Source organism: Hylobates moloch, unplaced genomic scaffold (assembly GCF_009828535.3).
Source record: "Hylobates moloch isolate HMO894 unplaced genomic scaffold, HMol_V3 SCAFFOLD_13, whole genome shotgun sequence".
Lineage (NCBI taxonomy): Eukaryota > Metazoa > Chordata > Mammalia > Primates > Hylobatidae > Hylobates > Hylobates moloch.
In genome coordinates, this window is record NW_026652288.1 from 84,033,029 (window position 1) to 84,039,573 (window position 6,545).

General features: G+C 38.3%; 1 pseudogene; it reads left to right on the plus strand.

The window, feature by feature from the left end:
* The first annotated feature begins 4,845 nt into the window (after nucleotides 1–4,845).
* Nucleotides 4,846–5,609, plus strand: LOC116481253 (large ribosomal subunit protein uL2-like; annotated as a pseudogene).
* Nucleotides 5,610–6,545: the final 936 nt, after the last annotated feature.

A 6,545-nucleotide genomic window follows, 5' to 3' on the forward strand; every position in this document is an offset into this window, starting at 1 on the left:
TTTTTTTTTTTTTTTTTGAGACAGAGTCTCGCACTGTCGCCCAGGCTGGAGGGCAGTGGCGCGATCTCGGCTCACTGTAAGCTCCGCCTCCCGGGTTCACGTCATTCTCCTGCCTCAGCCTCCCCAGTAGCTGGGACTACAGGCACCTGCCACCACGCCCAGCTCATTTTTTGTATTTTTTTAGTAGAGACGGGGTTTCACCGTGTTAGCCAGGATGGTCTCTATCTCCTGACCTCGTGATCTGCCCGCCTCGGCCTACCAAAGTTCTGGTTTTACAGGTGTGAGCCACCGCACCTGGCCATAGCCAACTCGTTTTCAACAAATACACCAAGAACATATAATGAGGGAAAGGACAGTCTTTTTAATAAGCGTGTTGGGAAAACTGTATAACTCAACGCGGAAGAAGGAAACTAGATCCCTGTCTCTCACCACACACAAAAATCAATTCAAAATAAATTAAAGCCTTAAATCTAAGACATGAAACTACTAGAAGAAAACATTGGGTAAGTGTTTCAGGATGATGATCTGGGCAATATTTTTTTTTGTATAAAACCCAAAAAGCACAGACAACATAAGAGAAAATATACAAATGGGATTACATGGAGCTAGAAAGCTTCTGTACAGTAAGAGAAACAATTATCAAAATGAAAAGACAACCTACAGAATGGGAGAAAATATTTGCAAACTATTTATCTAAAAATAAATTTAATAACCAGAATATAGAAGAAGCTTAAACAACTCAATAGCAGAAAAAAAAAATAATCTGATTTAAAAATCAGCAAGAGATCTGAACAGACATTTCCTGAAAAAAGACAAATGGCCAATGGTTTATAAAAATAATGTTCAACATCACTAATCATCAGAGAAATGCTAATTGAAACAACAATGAGATATCAACTCATCCCAATTAAAATGCCTTGTATCAAAAACACAGGTAACAACAGATGCTGGCAAAGATGTGAAGAAAAGGGAACGCTTGTACCCTGTTGGTGGGAATGTAAATTTATACAGCCACTGTGGAGAACAGTATGGGGGTTCCTCAAAAAACTACAAATAGAACTACCATATGATCCAGAAAATCCACTGCTGGGTATATACCCAAAAGAAAGGAAATCAATATATTGAAGAGATATCTGCACTCTCATATTTATTATAGCACTCTTCACAGTAGTCAAAATAGGTAATCAACCTAAATGCCTACAACAAAAGTTATATATATATATACATATACACACACAATGGAATATTATTTATCCATCAAAAAAATGAATTCCTGTCATTTGCAATAACATGGATGGAACTGGAGATCATTATGTTAAGGGAAATAAGCCAAACACAGAAAAATGATTATCACATTACTTACTCATATGTGGGAGCTAAAAAGTGTATCTCATGAAGATAGAGAGTAAATTGGTGGTAACCAGAGGCCAGGAAGGGTAGAAAAAGAAGGGGGGATGAAGAGGAAGAAAATAATATAAATGCTTTTATTACCACTGAACTGTAAAGAAGGTAAAATTTATATGTATATTTTAACTCAAAAAATATTAAAACAATGTTAAATATTACATTATTTATTTATTCGACAAATTCTGCAAGATTTTTCTTATTTGCCTAACTTTTAAATGCTATTTTAAGCTGAAATCATGGCATAGAAAAAGTCTCTATCCTCATTAACATTACATTCTTATCTAATTCGATGAAGTAAAACTGTGGAAACAGCCTTAATTTCCTATAGGGTAGAAATAGTTAGATACATTATATGCATGTGATGAAATGCTAAGTAACTATTAAACATAAAGTTTACCTACATATATTAACTTGGAAAGTTCACCAAGATTTACTGTGAAGGATCTGTATTGCTCTGCAGTGTGTAGCATATGGCTCCCCAAAAGACAGTAACTGGCATACAAATGAACAATTTATAATGTTAATATTTGTCCAATTATCTTTGGGTGATTAGAATATAGTAATTTCTTTTCTTTGTCTTCTGTGCGCCAGGTTAGAGCGGGCCAATTTGGCTCACTGCAAGTCCTTCCGGTTTACCCCTTCTCCTGCCTCAGTCAATTGAGACAGAATCTCGCTCTGTCACCCAGGCTGGAGTGCGGTGGCGCAATCTCGGCTCACTGCAAGCTCCGCCTCCCGGGTTCACGCCATTCTCCCGCCTCAGCCTCTCCGAGTAGCTGGTACAGGCGCCCGCCACCACGCCCGGCTAATTTTTTGTATTTTTAGTAGAGACGGGGTTTCACCGTGGTCTCGATCTCCTGACCTCGTGATCCGCCCACCTCGGCCTCCCAAAGTGCTGGGATTACAAGCGTGAGCCACCGCGCCCGGCCTTACTATTACTAGTATTTTAATAACTATGACTTATTTTTAGGTATAAATAAAAAGCCTAATATTAACCTGGAAAAGCAATAATTTTGGAGATAATGACTTGCAGAGAACTTCGCTGAAGCATATAAGCCCTTTTTTCTAGGCCTTCTTTCTTTGTGGGCTTACCAAGAATCATCCTTCAAAGATAAATGGATGTGTGTGTGTGTGTGTGTGTGTGTGAATATTTGTTCATATTCTCCCAGTTAAAGGATTTTGTTCTGTATCAAAAAGAAGATTTCAAAATATTTTCATTTTTCACGTGGAACTGTTTTTAACCCTTTATTTTAAAAGGATAGAAAAAGAACAGAATAAAAATTTCTACCATCTCACATAGAATCAACTACACAATTTCTTATAGTTTGACACATAAAATTTGGAGAAAATACACACTTCAATATGATAGGGACAATGAGAACACTGCAATAATAGTCTTAATTTCAATAATTGCTAACATGAATTAAGATCTTAATATATTCTAGGACTCATGCTTTATACATTACATGCATTATTCTCTCATTAATCCTTCAAGAAATGTTTTATGTAAAAACAACTATGTTCCCCCATTCCACAGATTTATAAAAAGGGTACAGTGGTTTCCTCTATAGCTAGTGAGTAGAAGAACCCATGTACAAATAAAAGTCTGTCATGCTCCAAAGCCAATTATTGTAATCTCTGCTTTTTTGCACACATGAGGTATTTCAGAGTTCAAATTTTTGAGGTTGTTAATCTTTGATTGTTAAAAAATGATAAGACTCTTCAGACAAGAAAGGGCATATGTCTTCCCTCCTGCCTATTTACCTAAAGATGTTTTCCCCTACCTTTCCTGGCCTCTGGTTACCACCAATTTACCCTCTTTCTTCCTGAGACCTCTTTTTAGCGCCCACGTACAAGTGAGAACATGTGATATTCATTTTTCTGTGTTTGGCTTATTTCCCTTAACATAATGGTCTCCAGTTCCACCTACATTATAGAAAACTGTCACTATACATCCTGCCCACTTGAGTAGGTTCAGTATCTAGAAGACTTACCAGCACTAGGTCCAAGTATATGCAGAGCTAGTATCCAGCACAAGGAAAAAGAGGAGGCAAGACCAAGTAGAAGAAACAGGGAGCAGGCAATCCTCTTGAACAAGGAGTTAAGGAGCCTAATCACAGGCTCGAGGAAAGCAGGCAACATTTATTGTTATTTATTTGTTCTCCCAGTTGCTGTATAAAAGAATTTGTGGAATATAATACGTAGGTAGATATACACACATACATATTAATGCACACTGTGTAAATCGCTTTCTAGCGTTGTTACTTAACCTCTACACATGTCCACCTTCTTATCTGTTAAATGGCAAAGATAACTATCTTAAAGCTGTATCATGATTATTGTAAGAGATAATTAATTCAACATGCTTAAATGGTACCCAGTATTACACATATACTTGATATTTGAAGAAACTTCTTCAGTCCCAGAAACATTCATATCTATGGATATTTAGTCTTTTGTACTAATGAAGCTAAAAATTTGATTAAAAATATAAAATAGTACAAGATTTTTTTGAACAATGGTGCAAACAAGTCATTTATCTTTCTATGTTGGATTGCTATGGCTGTGATAATTAAATTATTTAGATGTACTACACAATCTTAAAAAATGCAAACAACAGTGACTCAAACTTAGTTAACATAAGAATCTACCACAAACTTTGTTCAACTGATAAGGTCTTAGGGAGGGTACAGAAGTCTTCATTTTGAGGTGCAATAGCACAAAGTCGTAGTCTCTTATAATGAACTATAGAACAGTGAATAAATGTAATTGTTCTACTTGAACTGATGCTTTCTCTCTTTTGCTAAATAGCTTGGAGCTAACAAAACGACATTTCTTCACATTCTATAATTCAGTGCTTTCAGGAATTTAGATAGATCTTGACAAATAGTATTAATTAGTGAAGTTTTACTATTGGTTCATATTCTGTGCTATTACCTTCAATATTTAATAGCTAACTTTGAGGAGTTTGAACTATACTTGCAGTTTAAATAGTAGAATTGCTTTATATGGTTTGAACTATACTTGTAGTTTAAATAGTAGAATTGTTTTATATAACTGATATATTAGTAATTTTAAAAGGTCATATTTGCCAGACACAGTGGCTCACGCCTGTAATCCCAGCACTTTCGGAGGCCGAGGTGGCCGGATCACAATGTCAGGAGTTCAAGACCAGCCTGGCCAAGATGGTAAAACCCCGTCTCTACTAAAAATACAAAAAAATTAGCCAGGCGTGGTGGCCGGCGTTTGTAATCCCAGCTACTCAGGAGGCTGAGGCAGAGAATTGCTTGAACCCAGGAGGTGGAGGTTGCAGTGAGCCGAGATGGTGCCACGGCACACCAGCTTGGGCGACAGAGCGAGACTCTGTCAAAAAAAAAAAAAAAAAAAAAAAAAAAGTCATATTCGGTCTTTCGGCCGCGCTTCTGAGCAGGACCCGTCGCCATGGGCCGCATGATCTGTGGACAGTGGAAGGGCGCCGGGTCTGCCTTCCCCGCGCAGGTGAAGCACCGTCAGGGCACCATGCGCCTGCGCGCCGTGGACTTCCCCCAGCGGCTACAAGAGCACCGTGAAAGACACTGTCCACTACCCGGGGTGCGGCGCGCCCCTCGCCAAGATGGTCTTCCAGGATGTGTACCGGTTTAAGAAGTGGACGGAGCTGTTCGTTGCCGCTGAGGGTATTCACATGGGTCAGTTTGTGTATTGCGGCAAGAAGGTCCAGCTCAACATTGGCAGTGTTCTCCCTGTGGACACCATGACTGAGGGTACGACCGTGTGCTGCTTGAAGGAGAAGCCTGAAGACCGTGGCAAGCTGGCCCGGGCATCAGGGAACGATGCCACCGTTATCTCCCACAACCCTGACACCCAGAAGACCCATGAAGCTGCCCTCTGGCTCCAAGAAGGTTATTTCCTCAGCCAACAGAGCTGTGGGTGGTGTAGTGACCAGAGGTGGCCGAAATGATAAAGCCATCTTGAAGGCTGGCCGGGCCCACCACAAATATAAGGCGAAGAGGAACTGCTGGCCACAAGTACAGGGTGTGGCCATGAAGCTTGTGGAGCATTCTTTCGGAGGTGGCAACCACCAGCACATCAGCAAGCCCTCCATCATCCGCAGAGATGCCCCTGCTGACCGCAAAGTGGGTCTCATTGCTGCCCGCCAGACTGGAAGTCTCCGGGGAGCCAAGACTGTGCAGGAGAAGGAGAACTAGTGATGAGGGGCTCAGTAAAGTTTGTCCTTCTGCCACCAAAAAATAAATAAATAAATACGAATAAAAGATAATATTCATTCCTAACTCTCTTAAATGTTTTTCCACAATTGAAACAGATGTATTATGAGTCTTTTGTTATATAAATGTAGGATTATTGTAAAAGAGTTGAGTGGTACATAAAAGTGTAAAGAAGAGATTATATATCATCTAAAATACCACCAGCCTGAGATAAAAAACATTAGCCATTTAGTAACCATATGTTCGTGCATTTCTCTATCAATATAAATCTACACACACATACGTAGTTGTGTGTGTATATATACATACATATACATAATTTTATATTAAAAATTAAATAATTTTATATTAAATATTAAAAATCAATCGTATTGTATATGTTGTTTTACTTTGAATTTTTGTAAGTGCTGTCTTTTGTGGGGTTTTTGCTTGTCTCTCTTCTTTCCCTCTAGCTCCCCACTCTATCTCTGTACATTCCCAGTATTACATCTCTCTCCCTCACTGTGTAACCAATTCATGAAGTGGTATTTATCTTTCTCATAAGCACATATAAGCACCTATATCAATTTACCATTGTTTATTTTACAAAAACATAAACATCTTACATACAACTCTCACATCTTTCTTTTTTCATATATATATTTATGCACCTATTATATATATTATGCACCTATTATATATTTCATATAATATATATATGCACCTATTATAAATAATAGCTAATGCTTCCGTGGCACTTACTTTGAGTAAGGTGTGGTTCTAAGCACTTTATATAGACTAATATATTGTGCTTAATAACAATCCAAGGAAATAGTTACAGTAATTATCCCCATATTACAGATAAAAACTCAGAAACAAAACAATTTGCCCCAAGTCACTGCTACTAAGTGATGAGTTGGGATTCCAAAGAATGAATTT